Below are 21630 nucleotides of genomic sequence, written 5' to 3'. Positions count from 1 at the left end.
TAAGTAGTTTCACTTAAATTGTGAACTAATTTTTTTATTTAAAGATATTGAACATGAATTTTAAAAATTCCATCTGTTAACCGAATTTATTGAGTATATTGAGTATACCGCGAATATTTCATGCAAAAATCATTAGCAAATACCAAGATATTACGTTTCAAAGTTACCATAGTATTACAAAAATCAAAATTTGTAAAAAACACATTTAAAGTTTTTTTCAAGTAAAATCTTGCTTAATGTCCATCAGAAATATATGACTGATTAGTTTCATTTGACTTTAGTTTATCACTGCACCTTTTGGCTACTGATCTTAACTTTTTTCTTTGCTTTATACACTCTTTTGTTGACTTTCGCTTCATTTGGTTCACACGAAAATTGTCAAACTGAATAGATGTCATCACTGTTATATACCCAGTCAAATAGAACTCTTTTAAAACATCCAAAATACCTTTACTACCATCATTAAAATGAATAACAGCAGAGTAAGTTCCCATTTCAATTGTTTCTCTACTGACAAAAGTGCTCTTTGGAACTCTGGACCATATAATGGCATTCAAGGACTCATTCAAATTTTGTGTCTTACCGTGAAGGTATTTAGATAGCAGTTGATCGTCTTGTAAGCTTTTATAGATTGGCATTAGCAGGTTTTTAATCCATACTGGAATTGAATTTGATGGTATATACTGCTTTGTTTTACACCAATACCTGCACCAGATTTCAGAATCACAAGGACAAAACTGATGTCGCTCATCTTGATTTGGAATATTGCTAATGTGGAAAAGAATGGCAAATATAGACTTCTTTATAGCATAAATACTATCTATGTTCCTTCTAATAACGATGCCATAGTAGTTCTGCATCGAATTTATTATCTTATCTGTCAGTTTATTTATACCAGACAATGGTGTTTTAGTGCCACTGTATAATTTTACTAAACTTCATAATCGGGTACCCATACGCTTTTGAACATGCCCAATACATTCAAGTTTTATTGGAATTACCCCTTGTTCAATGTTTTTGAATTTACAATATCTAAAAATGAGCTTGTGTCACCATCTCCAAGGTACCCTTTATAAATTAAGTTTCGGTTTGAAATGGACCGATGAAATATGTCAACAGCCCCTGATGATTCCATGGATCCTGAAGACCCTTCGTGGTTTATTTGACAATTGTGGTCTAACTTCCACTTCTCGTATTCTAATGTGTTTTCTTTCCTATCCACATTTTGCAACCGCAACAATGTCTTGACTTGATTTCAACATCAACAGAAACCTGAGTGCAACGAATATAATTTACAATTTCAGTATAAGGAGCTTCTATAGCTGCCTTTTTCATGCTAGTTGTTGCAATTTTTTTATAGGCATTTTTAACCTGCAAGTCTATGTTGTGAAATGTCCCTTTAGCTAAAGAATGAATGTGCATAACTGACATGAATGTCTTCATTAAAGCATATCCGCAGCCAATTTCTCGAAAAGCAATAACAGCTCGAGTGTTTATTTCTTTTAAATTGACTCCTTGAATTATTATTTTTTTTTTTATTTCTGGAGAGGTATTGAAATTTTTAAGAAAACTACATTTTTGATTGCAACATTGTAGTGATAAATTATGTGAAAGTCCTTTTCTTTTATTGGGATAATCAATAAGCTTAATGTTGCAAAAACAATCTGGGCATGAAAGAGACTGAGCAATATTTTCCAACACATGAAAATGAATAAAGATGGAATAATCTGATACATTAGAACTATCGTTTTGAATGCTGGAAGAATACTTTCTTTCGCTGGAATTAGAGGGTTGATTAACATTTGAGGTCTTACAAGATCCTCTATTTGGTATAACACAGTTCCATTTTCTTTGTTTTTTTCTAGAAAAGTTTTTTTTGTTGTTAACTTTATATTTTTGATTTTGGTTTTCTTTTCCTCCTGAACTCATTTTTATATATACTAAATAAAAAGATAAAGTTATTGAATCATATTTATTATTATTATTATTATTATTATTATTATTATTATTATTCAGTGATCAAATACAAATACAATAATCTATTTATGATTTGATGAAAAGGTGCTACACCAGGCCCCCCTATGCTGACGAACATGGAGATACAGAAGCTACAGACAAAGCAGCAATTGTATCTATAAAGTTACTTTCTTATGTTGTTTTTGAAAGTGTTGATGGATTGAGCGTTCACTGCTTCATGCGAAAGTGCATTCCATGGGGCGACAATTCTATTTGAAAAAAAGTTATACCACTCCACGCAGTTTTTTACCATCTGACTATTTACATCTGCTCTAGTTTATGGTTATAGCCTCTTAGAATATACTTATCTTTACTTTTTGAAATTTTTTGCGGGACGATAAAACTAACAAGCTCGAGTTTACGAGTGATTTTGAATTGCTCGATAAGATCTGCTCTTTTGTGGCGTTCTTCAAGAGTTGTTAAACCGAGCCGTTGGAGTCGATCTTCATAGGTCATGTGTTTAATAGTCGATATTGTTTTTGTTGTTCGATGTTGGACTTGCTTGAGAATGGCAATGTCTGATTTTAAATGCGGTGACCAGGCGTGTACAGCAAACTCAAGATGGGGGCGAATGTAAGTGAGATACAGAGTGTGCCATAAATAAAAACTGCGACTGCGAAATGTTTTTTTGAGTCGCCCTAGCACTCTATTTGCTACTGATGCGGCTGACTCGGTCTAACTTGCGGTCTAACTTTAAGGTCATTCGAGACCATCACAACAAGGTCTCTTTCGACTGCGGTTTCTTCGAGAGGACGACGGGTGCCGTCGACGTTTGACATTGAGTATTTGTACGTTGACTTGTTACATCCGCGCCCAACATGCATTACTTTGCATTTCTCAACGTTGAAATGCAAGAGCCAAATATGTGACCATTTCACTGCTCTGTCAACGTCATCTTAGAGAGTGATGTTGTCCGACTCCTTTTTAATTATCCCTATTATTTTGCTGTCGTCGGCAAACAGTTTCATATGATGAGTGATACAGTTTCATATGATGAGTAATACGACCGGCAGGTCGTTTACAAAGATTACGAATAGCAATGGGCCCACTAGTGACTGCTTTCCATTCAAAAGTAATGCCGTTTATAACCACTCGTTCACATCGATTGCTTAGCCAAGCTGCAATCCAGTCAAGAAGAGCGCCTTGAAAACCGTACGCTCTCAGCTTATGAAGAAGGCATTTATGTGGTACTTTGTCAAACGCCTTTGCAAAGTCTGTGTAAATGACGTCTACTGCGTGTCTGCAGTGAGTTGCTTCCGTCATGATATCCCGAGTTTTTAAAAAGTTTGATACACATCTCTTACGATGAACAAAGTCATTAGCAACGCAGTGTTTCATTATTCTTTTTTGTAAAATACTTTCCATAATTTTGCAAGGTATGGAAGTGAGCAAGACTGGCCGGTAGTTGGATGCTCTAAGCCTACTCCCCTTCTTGAAAATAGGTGTTACATTCGATTTTTTCCATAATTCATGAACTACACCAGTTGCAAATGAGCACTTATAGATAAGCAAAAGAGGCTTGGCAAAGGTAGCTGAACATTTACTAAGGACCCTTGGATTTAATCCATCGTAGCCGGTTGATTTTCTTTCATCAAGATTGTTTAGGCATTTTCGGTTGTGATGTTGCTATTGACTGTTTCAAGCGATGTAATGTTGTTACTGATGCTCTGCTTGCTTCTTACATATGCATGTAAGCGTTTAGGGTTGCTTTCGGAATCCCTGACGAGTAGCTCTTCGTACTTTTGCCTTTTTCAACTTTTTTGCAGGCAGTGCGATGCGATATTTTGAGAAATTTGTGCGTATCTCGACCTGCATTAATGTATTTGGCCCGAGAGGTGCGTTTAGCTTTGACTGCCTCAATAAGTTCTGGTGTTACCCCTTGCTCCTATTTTTCAGTAAAGGGAGTGGTAGTTGACGTAATGTGTAGGTTAGTGGCTTTATTATACACGTTTGCTAGAAGTTGGTACTCATCGTTTGCATTTAGTCCAGTGAATACTGTTTCCCATTCAACAGCTGCAATATGTGCTGATATTGCTGCGTAGTTTGCTCGACTCCAAATGAGTCGAGGTTTTAGCGGCAAAGTAGGCGAGTTTTTGAGGCATGTAACAGCAAATTGATCTTCGATGAAGCAGTGTGCTTGGCCCATTGGAGTGTCACCTAGAGAATCGCCTTGTTAAATGAAGATTGCACGGTCTGGCTCATTTGTTATAATAAGATCGAGTGTGCTAGTAGGCTCGACGTGTCGACTACAACCAGGGCCGGATTAGGACATTTTTAGGCCTGGGGCTGTAAGTATAGGAGGGCCTAATGTGGCGGTAAGGTAAAAATGCCGAGCGTTAGTGAGGCTAAACCCGGGGGTCAGTGGGCCGGAGGCCCCCAGCCGGGGGGGGTTTGGGGGGCCCCAGACCCCTAAGTAGGAGGGTCAGGGGGGCAACTGCCCCCCAGAATTTTTTTTTCAGTCTTGCTAATAAAAGGACACAATCTAGGTATGTTTTAGAGCATTTTTTTAATAATTTTTTACCAACTGGTTAGGTACAGCTACACTCCTTTGGCCCAGACACCCATATATATGTAAACTGACAAAAGGTCTTGAATCATGACTTAAGAAAGCAACTGCTGAGCTGTAGGTATATTTACTATTGAGACAGTGGAGTACGTGTATCAAATTGATAATGTGTTCACCTCCAATAAAGGAAGAAAATACCAATAATATTGGTATTTAAATGAAAAAATTAAAAAAATAAAAATAAACAATATTTCAAATACACAAAAATTCATTCTTTAACTCAATGTTTATTACTGTGCACTGACAAGTTCTTAAGGTATTGTATTGTTGTTTTATCATGTAAATATTTTTTCATATGTTTTCCAGGATATAGATCATTGGGCGGTGACAATTTGGCAAAGGTCAAACAGAGAAGTGGAGTACATGTATGCCCTTAGTACAGTCTAACAGTACAAAAGCACCAATAATAATATTTAAGTTGTTTTGGAATAGGATAGCATTTAGCAATATAAGCAAACATATATCATTTTTAGTATTGTTTTATTATTATTTTATATTTTTTATTGTGAATTACCTGGAACTGGTGCTGACATAAATGAGTTTGAACTCGCTGAACTATCTGGAACTGGTGCTGACATAAATGAGTTTGAACTCGCTGAACTATCTGGAACTGGTGCTGACATAAATGAGTTTGAACTCGTTGTAGCTGAGTCTGCAGGGACACTATTAGCACTACCTGGAACTGGTGCTGACATTATCGCTGTAGCTGATACCGAAACACTACTTGCAGTATTACAAAACTCAGCCATTTTTTTATTTTTTTTCAATAATTCATTTAATTGAATCTCATTCTTCTTCTTTTTTTGCATTTTGTCCCTACCGCTCAGGCCGCTCCTTTTCATTTTTTATTTTAAATTTTTAAACGAATGAGCAATGCTGTAATTTTCTGCGGTAACGGAAGTGATCATAAAATAAAATAAAATAAATTTTGATGTTTTAATGTGTGAGAACATTCAAGTTTATTTATGTTTCCATCTATGTCCGCACAACTATTAGTTTTTTAAATACACGCTAAAAAATTAACTTCGTGACATATAAATTTTCTAATCAAATAAGTTTTATAAGAGAGTGCTTTAAAATCATTCACTAATATAATTGTTTTTTTGCTTTAAAAGGTTTTTACATCAACGAATGTTTTAAAAGCATTCTCTTATAAAACCTATTTAATTAAAAAATTTATGTCACGAAGTTAATTTTTTTAGCGTGTTTTTTAAAAACTGATAGTTGTGCGGACATAGATGGAAACATAAACAACTTGAATGTTCTCAAAACATCTTTATGCAGAAAGATAATTTAAAAAATATTTGCGAATACCAAAATTCCACCAAATATACGAAGATAGAGATATAGTATATCTCTATTCATTTATTTATTCACAACGCCTCCGCAGCTCCCAATAAATTGATTTAAAAAAACTAAGAAACATAGGAATATTCATCTGGTTCCCTATAAAAAAAAAAAAAAAAAGTCACGGGCCTTAGGGCCTATTTTTTTTATAAGGGCCTGGGGCTGCAGCCCCATCCGCCCCCGCCTTAATACGGCCATGACTACAACGATAGGTTTGGAATGTGATAAGCTGAGTTAAGTGACATTCATCAAGGCACTTCTGGAACCTGATGTCGCCTTGACGCTCATCTCTCACGTGAGCAACAGTTGCAATTCCGCCGTTAACTTCGATAGACTCATAAGACGTATGGCTAAAATTGAAGTCACCGTACAGTAGCATTGCAGAGCAGTTTATATTAGGCAGTATCTGTTGAACGGTAGTGATTGATGTGATACACTGAGTAAGAACTTGATCATTTTCGTCGTGTGGACGATATAAGCAGCCGAGGAGAAATGATTCTTGACCAAGTTTTATTTTTCGCCAGATTTGCTCAATTGATGTTGAGTTGAGCTGAGTAGAACTAACTTTGCTGACTATGATATCGTCTCTTGTGTAAATTGCAACTCCACCGCCCCTCTTGTCTCTGTCTTTGCGATGTGGTTGGTAGCCGGGTACGGTAACGTCTGATAAATCTGTGAACCAAGTTTCCGCAAAAAAAAAAAATGACGTGTGGCCGGCTGAATATATGTAGAGCTGATAGTCTAGCAAAGAGCTCTTGGCGATTTTCATTGTTGAGTGAACATGGGTTGTTTGCCCAGTAACTTAGATGGCTAGGTGAGACTGTAGAAATGTCGGGTTGTATCGGTTTTATTTTTGCTTTAGTTATTGGTCTAGGACGTCTAGTTGGCAGTGGAGATTTCTGAGTTAAGAGCAGCTGTGTGGTTAGCGTAGTCTGACAGAGCTATGGCTGGGGATGAAAATACGTAACACTGATTGGACGTTGATTCGATGACATCGATGCAACAGATGCGACCTGTTCTTCGATGTATAACATTCCGAAACGGATTATCGAAAATGTTAGCAGCGGCAAGTTTGTCGTTAAGCTTTTTGAGTTGGATGCGTGTGGTGTTAAACTCGGTTTGTAGCTCTGGCGTTCTGTCTTCGCGTACGTAGACACCCTTGTATATCTCTTGTTTGTGGTGTGCACATTTTTTGAATATTTCCGCTCGAGATGAAAGATTTGATAACGAAACCTGGATAATGTTCGAGTTTGACAATTTTGTTTTGCTTTTGCTCGATTTAATATTAAAAATTTCGATACTAAAAATATGTATCGATATTAAAAATCGATCGATATTAAAAATATGTATCTCACATTAATTGATATATTACAATAAAATTTACAACCACTATGTAAATTTGAATAAGTCACACAACAATGTGCTTTTAAAGTTTAGCTCAACTCTTTTATTTTTCATACAACAAATGTGCTTTTAAACCACACTTTACAACAAATGTGCTTTTAAAGTATAGCTCAACAGTTTATGAATATAAAAAAGAAGCCTAGCATAGCTTAAGCATAGATTTTAGGGCTTAAGTTATGGTTTTTTTTGTGTTGCTAAGGCGTTGCTAAGGTCAATAATTATTACAAACGCTGGTAAAATGCATTTTTTAAATGTTTAATATAATTAAAAAATACAAGATGGTTATATCAAATGAAAAAGGATAAAATTTGAAAAAAATTAGTCCAAAAACTAAGTTTTGACATTTTACTTCAAAATCAGTATTTTTTTAGTAGTCTACCACCTTAAACACTAATGTTCATTTCACCTAAAAAAACGTATTTATTTAAAATCTTATTAAAATTTGGACAAGCGATTGTCCAAATTGAGATTTTTTTTTTTTTTAAATCTTCGGCCTGGATTTTTTCGCGATAGACTTTATATTTTATTATACCGCAAAATTTATCAATTTATCGTCTTTTAATAATTCACTGACGTGATCATTTAACGGAAATATGTTGTAGTTTACAAAATATCACTCAGACGCTATAATATTTTAAAATTGCCTTAACTACACCGAGTATGAGTTCCTTGAATGATAAGAATTTGAAAAATGGTAAGTGTTACTCAATTTTCATTATTTGTATTGGTGGTAAGACGTAACTGGTCCCATAGCAACAATAAAATTTTCAAGAAAATTCATACTAATCATAAAAGCGGCAGTCATTCATATTAAATTTTTATGAATTATTTTTAACAATATTAATAACACATCTTAAAAATTTTTTATTTCAAGAGATATTTGTTGTTTGTTTTGTGATTTGAAATAATTATTAAAAAATTGTACAACTATGCGCTTTTTACTACTTGCTTTTAATTAAAATTTATTAAATATTACAAAATTTATATTATGAAAAACAAGTTTTAGATAAAAACCGTTCTTTTTATCAACTCTAGATTTTTTACGATATTTATTTCGACAAAACTGCATGTTTTACCTTTTTTTATTATTAGCAGCGGCGCATGCAGCATCTTTGTAAAAATTTTTAAGAAAACTTTTAGACATAAAGCAAACTCCAAACATCTATATTTTTATACTTTTGTCAAATAAAGATGCTTTGCTAAAAATTGCGATGATTGGAGCCTGGGTAATAAATATCTCTTGAAATAAAAATTTTAATGTTGTATTATTAGTAATAAAAAAAAAATTAACAAAAAAAACCCTAAAATTTTGCGACAGCTGGCTAAAACGTGAGAGATTTTTACGACACCTGCCCTAAATGTGAGAAATTTGGTTGAGATTAATAAAAAAAATTTTTTTAAATAATCTGATACGCTCGCGTTTGGGGCAGGTGCCGCAAAAATATTATGGTTTTTTGTTCCCAGGCTCCGACCATCGCAATTTTTTGCAAAGCATCCTTACTCTTGAGTCCTTAATAAAAAGGGAAGGGGTGTCGTTTATTAATTTTTGGAAAATTTTCCCACCCACCTCAAGCTTATTAAAAACCGCCTCCCCTGTTAATTAATTTTTGCTTGTTGTCTCCAAAAACTTTATATCTCAAAACTAAAAAAAAAAGACAGTGAAAATCGCCCTTAAAACTAGAAAATAATTTTTAAGGCCGTTAAGTGTTTACACTGAAAGTTTTTTCAGTGTAAACACTTAAAGTGTAGACAGGCTTCAAAAATCGCCGACCTAGTAAATCTCAATTTGTCGAAAATAAGCTTTTGGTTTATTTCTCACCAAAGTATAAAACTTATATCAGTATATTAAATTCTACTGAAGTTATGATAAAACAGCTGTTCGAAAATGTGCATTTGACCGCAAGCCACGCTAGAATTAAATAGTGTTAAGCGTGTATTGTAAAAAATAGTTCGGATTTATGAACTAAAAAATACTTATATTGTAACATAAAAAAATTGCCCCCCATCCTTTTATTAAACCTCCCCCGTTTATTAGATCTGGACTAAAATTCCAACTCCCCTCCTTTAAATCTCTTTCCCCGCCCCCCCCCCCCTCCTCAAGAATATTTAACATAGTTATAAACATAAATTTTTTGAATTTGCTTCATCTCTAAAAGTTAACTCAAACATCAAATATGCTGCATTCGCCCCTGACAAGTGTATAATTTAGAATATTTTGATTTTGCTAATTTATTTTAACTTAATTTTACTTTTAAAAATGCAATTATTCGAATGTTTTGATATTGTTTTTGAGTTTTAAAAACTTTTCTTTGATACATTAATTAATTTTTAACTTGTTGTCGCTGTTTCAGATATTACATGAAGTATTCCCTATACTGCGTATGTAGGGGAGAGTGGTACTGAACGGACCATTAGAAAAATAAGAAGTTAAAAAGCGGTTAATGGCATTTTTTTTATTGGATATAATTTTTGTATACTCGAAGTCTCTTTAGTATTTTTGGGTTAACTTTATTCGTTAGAATGCAATAATATTTGAATTTTTTGCTTTTTTTTGAAGGCAAAGGTAACTTTTTATCTTTTCAACTTAATTGCTTTAGTGCGGGTCACATTTATTGCATATTTCAATTATGTACTGTTTCTGCAATAGTTTACAACTTTCAAGACTAGTTAGCTAAGATATCAATCTTTCCTTCTGAATTAATATCTGCTATAGCTATTGGTAATATAAATATTGATCATATTAAATATTGACAATATAAATATTGATCATATTTATAAAAAAAGACTAACTGTGTGGTCTATTCAGTACAATCAACAGTACTGAATGGACTACTAAACAATTTGGTACGTGTCACATTTGTCGCGCATTTTAAATGTGTTCTGTTTGTGCAATGATTTACAACTGTTAAGGATAATTAGATAAGATATCAATCTTGTCTTCTGAATTAATAAATCCATTATAGTTGTTGACAATATGGGTAAATATTGCATTTATCGAAACGTTGAATTATGTGGTCCATTCAGTACCACTCTCCCCTATTTGTCAATAAGAAAATAGTTTGCAATCGTAGTTTATAGAAACAAAAATTGACAAAAAAAATGACAGGGGCCAGAAGAAGACGAACTTATTCTTATCACTAAGCCCCAAAAAGGGCTTAAAAAATAATACAAGGAGTAATACAAGGAAATATATTTAAAAATTGGTTAGTAGTATGATCATTTTACTAAATAATTGGTTAGTAATATATACATTTCCCAGTGGGCACAGGACCTAAATAAGACGTCTTTTGAACGTTCAAAAGACGTCCAAAACGCTCAATAGACGTTTAAAAGACCTCTTTTTTAAGTCCTGTGCCCACCGGGTTAACTAAAAAATACATTTGTTTATAGTTGCTATTATTTAATTAAATTTTAATTCTTTATGTTGTTGTTTTTTTATTAATAAAAGTAAACCAAACAGTAATAAGTAAAAGTAAAAGATGTAAAAACCCAACAGAAAAATAAAAAAAACTTTCAAATTTTACAATAACAATTTGTGTCAAATTATATAAAAAAATTTAAATGCATCATCAATATTTCAGTTTTAACTGATAAAGCTCTTGGTTCCTCTTCATATTTTTTTACTTTTATTTTTGTTAACTACTTTCGATCTTGGTACATTGAAGTTAAATGAACCCTTTTCTTAATGATATTCCTTGCTCCCGATGATGTTTCATCGCATTTTTAACAGCTTTGCTGCAGTTGTTGTATATATTTTTTATTCTAATTTGCAAGAGATAAGATTAATATTACCAGAGAAAAATAGCGTTTATTTATAGAAATATTATAGAATTTAAAGAGGAAATATTAATGTTGATTATTATTTTGTTAATCTCTAACCAAATTGAGGAAGTATACACTTATTGTTTACTTCTTGTCTCTAAGCAACAATTTTTACTTAGTGTCACTCATTATTTTATTAGTTATTGTCCAACTTAAAAAAAAAAAAAAAAACTTTTTTTAGTTTTCATTAAATAACTTTTTTACTTTACAACATAATAAAATAAAAACATTAATATTAAATTCAGAATAAAAAACACTATTAAACAGTATTTTTAAAGGCTTCAAAACTAGTATAGTTTATTATTTAAAATTTAAAAAGTTTTAAACTAATAAATTATGGTTTTTTCAAACTGATGTATTAAAAATCTTTCACTCTTACAAAGATGTCATCAAAAATATAGATATACATTTTTCACATGTTTAACCGATTTTAAATGCTTCTTTTGAATTAAAATTATTGTGTTGGTAAACACATTTAACGAATATATTAGTATTTTATCATTGCAAAAATCTGATGCTATAAGGTATTACCAAACGCCATTTTCCTCAAATTAATAAATCGCTTATTTTATCTAAAAAAAGGACTTTAAAAAACTTAAAAGAGAAATCTAGTTCTTTTCAATCGTGGTCTGATATTTTAATATCTCACAATGCAAGGTCAGAACACTTTGCAAAAACCTTTCTTTTATTTCGAATTTTGAATTTAGCGGCCACACTCTTCTTGAAATCCCAGAAAAATTGAATTATTGACTTTTAATTGGTTTTAAAATTAATCGATTGTTTGAAAATCACTCGAAGATTTGTTAATAAAGTTATTCTTCGCTTCAAACTTTTTTCAGCTTGTGACTTGGACAATATTTCTGACACAGTCTTTCAAAAGTGTTTTATAATTAAATTTTAGACAAAACAACTTTTATTGGAACTTAAAGTTACATGCCTATCGGCAATCATCAGCCATGAAGTACAAAATCAAAAATATAAAAAACCGTTTAAAAATTACAAACTACGGTAGAATGAGTTCTGACGTTATATTACAAAAAGACGTAATGAAAAACTAATCTCCGCTATCAAATAATGAAAGGAGAAATTTATTTTTGTGTCTGCATTTAAAAACTAATTCGTCTCTTTTGTTTAGCAGTTTTTTCCTTTGTAAAATAATATTGCGAATATCTCATTTAAACAAAGCTTACAAATTTTTGACGCAGGATTGTATGATTTACAGCGTTTAATAATATTCCATTTGATTGAAGTTGTAAAATTGTTTTCTTTTAACTCCCATACTTCCTCAGACAACTCAGTGTCGTTTTTGTATTTTTTTACGTTAAAAGATTTTTGATTGTTCGCTTAACGTAGCCTAAATGAGGTTTCGCTTATCCCAATGTATGCTTTATCGTTATATTGAGGTTTTTTTGAGCTTACGGTGGCTTGGTAAACGATATTGTTAGACAAGCAATTGTTGTTCAGTGGACAAAGAGATTTTTTAATGCAATTGCAGGCTTTTTCTGATAAATTTACATCACCATATAAAATATTTTTGTTGTGTAAGTTGATAATAGATTTGATGTTTGGCATACAGGAGTAGCTTATCTTAATTGTGTTTCTGTTAAATATTTTGTGTAGTGTGTGGTTTTTAGGAGAATGCTTGCCAATTAAGGTTAAAAAGCGTTGACCAATTTTGGTTGTAACATTTTTACTAAATGGAGGATTGTACCAGATTATGTTTCGTTTGCGGTTATTTTTTGGAACATTATTTATGCTTGGTTTAAAATTACGAAAGTTTCATTGCACCAATCGGTAACGACGTAACCGCATTTTGGCAAAGTCATTTACTAAATCTTCAAGGTCTAAAGATTTAACTAATGTAGGCTCGACAGCCATTAGCAGTAAAAAATTTAGTCTCTCGTTTCCACAAGTTGTTCTAAGAAAATTTTTCGCACGTTTCAAAACTGAGAAATGACATACATTTGATGCTGTGGTAACAGGTAATGTCAGCACAGTTTTAAATAATTTTAGCACTTCTGAATAAGCATTATATATATATATATATATATATATATATATATATATATATATATATATATATATATATATATATATAATTTCATTATTTAAAATTATTATCTCATATGAGTGCTGTAAAAACTTTTATTTTTTACAGCATTCATATGAGATAATAATTCTGATCACTGTTTTAGTCTATATCATATAACTGATATAGACTAAAACAGTGATTATATATATATATATATATATATATATATATATATATATATATATATATATATATATATATAATTTCATTATTTAAAATTATTATCTCATATGAGTGCTGTAAAAACTTTTATTTTTTACAGCATTCATATGAGATAATAATTCTGATCACTGTTTTAGTCTATATCATATAACTGATATAGACTAAAACAGTGATTATATATATATATATATATATATATATATATATATATATGTATATATATATATATATATATATATATATATATATATATATATATATATATATATATATATATATATATATATATATATATATATAGGAATATATTCAAAATACAGACAATATTTTCTAATGCGATAACACTAAGCTTTTTTCCATTAAGAACTTTACAATATCAGCGATGTGTTTAATTTCTTCTTTTTAAAAAAAATCACTGCTGGTTTAGCTAAATCCACTAGCGCTCTACCAATAACACATTTTAATTCCAAGGTCGTTTTAAAATAGCGATTTGAAAGTTTCTAAAAATAATTTTTACAAATATGCTTTCCGTAAATATATTTCACAAACGTTAAACATAAAAAAGTATCAATTTAAAACATAACGCAAAGTAAATTCTATGACCCCACAGAATTGGTGTATAACTCTCATTTTTCTACTTATTGTTTAAAAACTGATTCATTGTCAGTAATATAAAGTAATTCAGTTACCGTAGAAATTATTATTTAAATTCATTAAACTTAACAATAGAAAATAACAATTACTCCAGTGGCGCCAATTCAGCAAAAAGTTAGGGCGGGGGGCAAATTTGTTAAAACAAGTTGACTTATGTAATGTCAGCACAATTTTTAATAATTTTAACACTTCTGAATAAGCATTTAGCAATTGTTGTAATTTCTGATGTTAATCAAAAATATCACCTTTTCCTTCAGTCTGACAACATATCTCCTGGAATGATTTAGCAGCTTGACTTGCGATTGGAAAACATCTTCATCGAAATGACTTAAATATAATTTTGCAAGGATTTCACATTTGTCAACATCCAAATAGTATTTCTGATTGAGATGATCAAATGCTTGAATTGCATTAAAAAGTAACTCAATTTGCATAAAACACCTATCAAGTTCTGCAACAAATCTATCCAAAATGCCGTAATATGATCTTTTAAATTTCTCAGAAAAACTAATGGGCTAACTTGTTATATCTTTTTTTCCAGTTGTACTACTTGATAAATATTCTTTTAAAAAAGACGAAATTTTCTGTGATCTAGCAGCTTTAAATGATGATTGATTGGATATTGAATCAAAATTAACATCAATACCAACAGATGTTGCAAATTCTTTTGACTTCCTAAATAACGCATTCCACTCAGTTTCAGATCTTAAACCTTCAAGGTCTTTCAGAGTAGCAGCAATAGAGTGTTGGGCACGCACAAGTATCAGACCTTTTAATTGAAGCAATTCAGATAATGTGTTAGTTTTTGATAACACTTTTTCCAAAATGTGTAAATACAAGATGGATGATGGCAATTCGAATTTTTTTTTTTGTAGCCAATTGTCTCCGGCGATGCGTCGTGATTATCGGATTCCATTACTGCCCCCAGAACATGAAGTATTGCCTGGTAACGAAGTATAATTTTGTTAATTGATTTGTACCAGCATAACTAACGAGTTGCTGTTTTCCTTTCTAGTGACCTTCTCATATCCCATGTGCTTTTGAGCAGCCACATCAAGTTTGTACAATTTCATTTCCCTAGTTTTACTGTTGGAAATGAAATTGTACAAACTTTGGATGGCGTCAAATAGTTCCGGCAACTCTTTTACGCCGGAAATTTTTGCAATCAAAACAAGATTTAATCTGTGAGCGTTACAATGGATATATCTCACATGTGGTGCACGTTCTTTAATCCTGGCCTGTACACCATTAGCCCACTCACTCATTACACTAACACCATCATAACATTGGGCAACAAAATAGTTCCAGTCTAGTTCTACGTAAACTACTTTGTCATAAATAAAATTCGCAAGTGATTTGGCATCGAGAGCACTCATATGATACGTTCCAATTACTCTCTCTCTCGTATCTGCCCACCAGAAAAACAAATTATTAATGCTAGATGTTCCTTTTTTGAAATATCTTTCGTTTTGTCAACAAGAACTGAAAAGAACTGAGACGCTTTAATTACTTCAATATTATTTTTAATTTCTTCAATATTATTTTTTGACCTTTACACCAAAAACTTTAATCAAGTCATTTTGGTAATCGTGGGGCATGTAATGTCCATAGCGACGTTCTAACTTTATCTTTAGATTTTCATCTTTTACCGCAAACTCATTCATTAATTCACAAAAATTTCCTTTGTTTTCTTACTCTTCTGTGTCATTGTGGCCACGAAATGCAATACCATGACAAGCGAGGAATCTAGTAGCACGAAGAAGTGCCTTGACATGACTTCGGTTTTACTTCCTTGGATCTGTTGATTGTAACTAATGTAGAAATAGATGGTTGAAGTTTGTTTGATATTGATATCCATTGGGTCCAGGATACCATTGAGTGTTTGTGACGTAAACTTTTATCATGTTGCTCAAACAATGCTTTCATAACTTTCCATTTTGAAAAACCTATATCAACGAATGTCTTTTTTCCATCTATCTCACTTTTGAATGTTGAATTTCCAGCAAAATTATGGCACGCGAAACAAAAAACAGCATTCTTTTAACGCTGTATTCAATTCAGTCGTGCTTCTAGAAATAAGCCGAAGTAAAACGTCTCTTTTTAGCATCAAAAGGATATACTTCTAAACTAGGCTGCATAGGAGGATCGTATTTCGATCAATTTATATCAATATCGATATAAAGTGAACGTTTTAGATTATGAGTACTGTTGCAATCAGCGTCTTCTTTCTCGTCTATGCGTAGATCATCCGTATTATCCGTAGCTACGGTCTGAACCAAATTTGATTTTTCACAAATTAATCCATCTTCTGCGGTTTATAATGTTGCAAGCTCAATGCGTGCTTTCTTAGCAAATGCAAACATATTTAAACTAACTCAATTGTAACTCGCATGAATTTCCATCGTATTGAAGCTATTTATAAAAATAGTTTAAGCAATGTTTCATATTTTTAAAATATAAAAAAGAGGGTTAAACATAAAAGGTCCTTACCTTGTTACCTTGTACCTTGTTATTTGTACCCTGTTAGGAAAATTTGCAATAATTAAAAATGGTGTTTGACTTTGTTATTATATTTGTAATAGAGAATTTAGCCAATAAAAACGCGAAGAATTTATTATGCGAAACGTTATTTTAACTATATTAAAAGTTAATAATTTACTAAAGGAAAAAAACAATAGATTTTGAAAAACTGCACTTGAATGTTTTCAATGGGCAAATGCATTACGTAAGGATATTTATGAAACAGTTTTGCATATATATATATATATATATATATATATATATATATATATATATATATATTATATATATATATATATATATATATATATATATATATATATATATATATATATATATATATATATATATATATATATATATATATATATATATATATATATATATATATATATATTAGTAGAAAATCACTTAACAAAAATTTTTTCCATTTAACACTGTGTTTCATCAACAAATATTCATCAGTAATGATTTCTTATGAAACTTTGTCGATGAAACACAGTGTTAAATGGAAAAAAATTTTGTTAAGTGATTTTCTACTAATATATAATTGCTCTGTTCTTTTAAGAACATTGAGCACCCTATTGTGTAGAACACCTTTTTTAAAGTTGTATATACATATATATATATATATATATATATATATATATATATATATATATATATATATATATATATATATATATATATATATATATATGTATATATATATATATATATATATATATATATATATATATATATATATATATATATATATATATATATGCAAAACTGTGTCATAAATACTTACGTAAAGCATTTGCCAATTGAAAACATTCAAGTGCAGTTTTTCAAAATCTAATGTTTTTTTCCTTTAGTCCATGCCCCCCCCCCCCTAATTGACGCCTCTGAATAACTCTCTTTTCTTTTTTAAAATATTCTTATTCTGCATTGAACCATTTATACTAATCTTTTTAAGACCATAGTTTGTCTAAATAAAGCTTTTTAACAAATTCATTATTGTCTAAATATTATTAAAAATAATAATAACAACAATAACGATAATAGTAATAACTTGTATTAATGTATATATAAATAAAGTTTATAAAAGTGAGGCTTAACTTGAAGTCTAATCACCAAGAGAGACACAAGTAGTTCAAGTGGATATTTTTCTCAAAACATATACATGTTTTTTGATAAATAATTTGATCAACTTTAATCTTATTGAGTTAGCATAGTTTATAACAATTTTAATATTAAAGATTTTTAGTACTTAAGCTCTCTAGCCAGTTTGAGTATTTTTAATACTGTTGCAAAAGGAATTTGATCTACAGCTTTTATATATGCAAAATACTCTTTGTTTGTCAATATTTTGTTATCTACATCAAATTTTGTTATCTATACTTTATTTTATTACTTCTATATTTTGATATCCGTATACATTTATCTATAGAGAGGGTGGAGTATTTGATGTTAAAAACTATACAGCCAAATATAACTAAAATTGTTTCAGAAAAGTCATGAAAACTATGTTTATTTTGTTGAAACAATTTTGATCACAATAACTTAACTTTTGTGCTTTGAATAATTCAAAATGCTTAAAGTTGATGAATGAACAATATTTGCGCTTGAATTTAAGTTAAAATGATTTCTATTCAACGTTAAAAAATGCCAATTTTTTTCAACTTTATAGAACAGCAAACCAGTTGATTAGTTGTTCAAAAAATTAGCCGTTTGATTATTAAAATTTTAACCAACTAGTCGTCAAAAACAACCGTTGTTGCTTTTTGTTAATTATTGTTTGCGAGAATTTATTTTTAAGACAAGTAAAGGTTGTAACTTTGTGTATTATATATTAAAACCATTTTATTAGTAACATGTGATTCCAAAAAATCTGGACCAATTAAATTCTAAATTATTTTTAGAAAGATGACTTATTTTTTAAGTTTTGAACGATGTTTCAAAAAGAGCAATGTTCATAGAGTAATACTGCTAAAAATTACAAATTTTCCATTCCTTGTCTGCGAACTGTATCAACTCTTGTAAAACTCTCCTTACCAAGTCGACATGTTTGGAGCAGTAGTTGATACGATTCCTCCGTTAGATTAAATTTTAAGCTTCCCAACAATTAGCATATACTGCTCTCTCTTGATTTCATTCCAAAAATCTTCAATAGGTCGCAATTCTGGTACGTTTGCAATATTTTGACTTCTTGGCACATATTAGACATTTTCGGACCTCAAAAATTCTTGAACTTTTTTTGAGTAGTGAGATGATGCAAGGTCAGGCCAAAAAACTATTTCATCATCTTTATGAACAGTTTCTATAAATGGGAGCAAACATGATCTCAAACACTTGTCTATGTACACATTTTCATTGGCAGCTTGACCGGAAGGTGCAACATAATGTTTTGACAATCCCTTTGGAGAAATTGCAACCCAAACCAATTATTTTTGTTCAAATTTTGATTTTCTTTTTAATTTAACATCATTTGGTGTCGTAGTAACATCTGATGAATAAAATCCACTGTTTCCTGAAATATTACAATTTTTTAATCCAAAATATGATTCATCATCAATGATCACCTGTTTTTTTCGAAAAATTTTAACCAATGTAGACGAAAAATTTTAACCACTATGGACGAACAAGAGATTGTTGTTCAGAAGTTCTTTTTGGAGCCTTAATTTTTTTATGATAATGAATGATTGTCTTCTGCTTTATCGTTTTGCATATGTATGATTGATTGACATTGAATTTTTTAGCAAGAGAACGTTGACTGATTCCATGTTGATGGTCGATTTTTTTTTCCAATTGTTTGATCTTCTTTTTTGTCATCTTAACTGCTTTCCTACCGCTTCCAACGTGTCGTTCAGGTAATATGTTGTTGTCTTTTCGTTTTAAAATATTGTAGGGCGTGGATCTTGGAATACTTTCCATCATAAAATATTTTACAATTGCGTTTTTGGAAAGTTCTGGGTTAATTTCAATAAACTCGTACACTCTTACGTCATCTTGTTTCGAAGTATCTTTTTTCATCATTTCAAATTTGTTGCTCAGTATAAAATTAATGAGTTTTGTAGAGAATTTAATTCTCTACAAAATGGCGTGCGAGCCAATCAAAATTGATAAATTTACGCGGAGAAAAAATGGCGGGAAGTTTGTCCAGATTTTTTGAAATCACATGTTAGTACTTTTTCTTGATTGTTGTCATATCTCTTTACCCTATAACTTTGAAACACGTAACTAGCCGTCTTCAAACGTGACTTACATTGAATCTTGTGAGTTTAAACTAACTATCAAATTACGGATGTACATGTTACTTAAGAAGTTTCTTTACCGCAAACGCACAAATAAATGATTTTTTAATAATTTTAATCCTTTTTCTTCCCCTAAAAATAGTTTAAAATATAGTTTAATGATTTTTTTAAAATAATTACATATTTTTACTAGTTTTAACAATGTTAACCATACCTTTTACAAAACCTAATTAGTTCAAATTGAAAAAAATCTTATGTTACAGCTCACACGCAAAATTATTTTTTGCCAAATTATTGTGCATCAATTATATATTTAATGCAGCGCTTTTCTCGAAACTTCTGCGCTAAGCAGCTATAGTGATTTCTTTAACCCAAAATGCTATTGAAAGTAATTGCAGAACTTAATTTCCTTAAAATAAAAACTGAATCAGCATTAAAAAAAAGTATTAAATAATTATTTAATACTTTTTTTTAAAATGAGTTTGCTTTAATTAAAATGTTTAACCTGGATACCTGGTTTTAATTCTTATATTTGTATAACTTTTAAACTTATTTATGCTGCTGAAAGAAATCGATAAATTTTGTGTGTTTATTTATGATGAACATACACATAAATAACCAGAATGAAATAGACAGGTGCAAGGAAAGACAATGCATTTAAGATTAAATACACCAAGTAAAAATGTTTTAAAACTTATTATACATATCTTTAAAACTTATTATATATATCTTTTGAAACCTTTTATGGATAAATATCTAAAAATTCACAGTCTATAACGTGCGCATAAATCTATGAGCTGAGATCTCAATTTTTCGACCAACCCAATGCCTTAACTGGGTCTAGTTACCTTGACCGCTATTGGAATTGCTTTTTCACCTTTGCATCAATTCCCGTACCATGACCCTATTATTTAAACAACTCTCCCGTTATCAGCGGCCTTATCCATTATAAAGAAAAAAAAAGTTAACCGATACTTTTTCTTTACGCTTACACAGTATATTTATCTAACATATATATATATAAATATATAAATGTATATATATATATATATATATATATATATATATATATATATATATATATATATATATATATATATATATATATATATATATATATATATATATATATATATATATATATATATATATATATATATATATATATATATATATATATACATATATATATATAAATGTGTAAATATTTATTATATTTAATAATAGCATAAATATATAAATTTTGATTTATTTGGCTGAATTATATTCTGTAGAAATTCTAAAACTATATTCTGAGATTACAAGGAAAAAAAAAAAATCTCTAACTATTCATTTATATTTATCGTCTTTTTTATTCATACATTTTTGGTTTATCTTCCTTCATTATTCAATCAATATTTTTTTTTCAATGACATGTTAAATAATGACATTATTATTTATTTATGACACGAATAATTTTTTTTAAACTTATTTAATAAAAGCTTATTTTTTAAAAGATATAGTTAAATTAAGAAACTTACTTTTTACAGCATATTTTTGACTACTTATTTTTTAAAGCAAACTAGTGCACGTAAAAAAAAAAAAAAATTACGTTATTTTCTTACCCAATTGTTCACTCATTGAGCTTTTAAATGCAATATTTCTTTCTTAGTTATTTATTTTGTTAACACAATTGCACTTCCAAAAAATTATTGGAAAAGTATTTAAAAACCGCTTTATAATAGTAATTTACTCGGACTGATGTTTAAATTGATGTAAAAAACTTTTTTTTTATTTAATAAAAAGATACTATTTTAGAAAAAATTAGT

At 30.1% G+C, this 21630-nt stretch overlaps 1 protein-coding gene across 1 annotated transcript in view; it reads right to left on the bottom strand.

Annotated features, from left to right (window-relative positions):
* LOC100204981 (proliferation-associated protein 2G4) overlaps positions 1–21630 on the bottom strand; it is a 122131-nt gene that overhangs the window by 47862 nt on the left and 52639 nt on the right. The gene's annotated exons all lie outside the window — the stretch shown is intronic.

Source organism: Hydra vulgaris, chromosome 06 (assembly GCF_038396675.1).
Source record: "Hydra vulgaris chromosome 06, alternate assembly HydraT2T_AEP".
Classification (NCBI taxonomy): domain Eukaryota; kingdom Metazoa; phylum Cnidaria; class Hydrozoa; order Anthoathecata; family Hydridae; genus Hydra; species Hydra vulgaris.
This window is presented reverse-complemented; position numbering and strand designations above follow the sequence as displayed.